Source organism: Lathyrus oleraceus, chromosome 4, assembly GCF_024323335.1.
Source record: "Lathyrus oleraceus cultivar Zhongwan6 chromosome 4, CAAS_Psat_ZW6_1.0, whole genome shotgun sequence".
Lineage (NCBI taxonomy): Eukaryota > Viridiplantae > Streptophyta > Magnoliopsida > Fabales > Fabaceae > Lathyrus > Lathyrus oleraceus.
In genome coordinates this window covers 9,508,276-9,509,016 of record NC_066582.1, presented here as the reverse complement: position 1 = coordinate 9,509,016, position 741 = coordinate 9,508,276, and positions in this window count along the sequence as shown.

Sequence of the window (741 nt, the reverse complement as noted above, 5' to 3'; positions counted from 1 at the left end):
GATCCGGGTGTGTCTTTATGTAGATGACACTTATGATTGTGAGTTGTACTTCTGAGATAAAGAAGTTCAAAAAGGTGTTGATGAATGCATTTGATATGACTGACTTTGGAAATATGGTATATTTTCTAGGGAAGTAGATTCTCCACTCTGAAAAGGAAATCATTATGCACCAACTGGAGTATGAACTTGAGTTGCTGAAAAGATTTGAGTTGATGAATTGTAAGTCAACAATCACACATGCTGAGACAAATCATAAGTTGGATTCTGATGTTGATGGTGATGATGTAGATGCTACAACCTTCAAACAGTTGATTGGCTCTCTGAGATATTTTGTAACACCAGGACTTATATATGTTATGCAGTTGGAATGGTAATTAGATTTATGAGTAAGGAAAAGTGATCACATTACCAAGTTGCGATCAGGATTCTAAGGTATATAAGGCATGGATTTTTTTTCATCTGGAGTGTCAGATGATGTTGAGATGATATGTTATTCAGACTCTGACTGGTGTGGGAATATAGTAGATGAAAGAAGCACTATGGGATACATGTTTATGCATCTAGGAGCTCTCATTTCTTGGTGTTTAGAGAAACAACCAGTGGTTTCACTGTCAACTTATGAAGCTGAATACATATTTGGTGCTTTGTCAGCTTATCAAGTTGTTTGGCTAATGAATTTGCTATTGGAACTAAAGTTCAAGGTGAACAAACCAGTCAGGATGATGATAGAGAACAACTCAT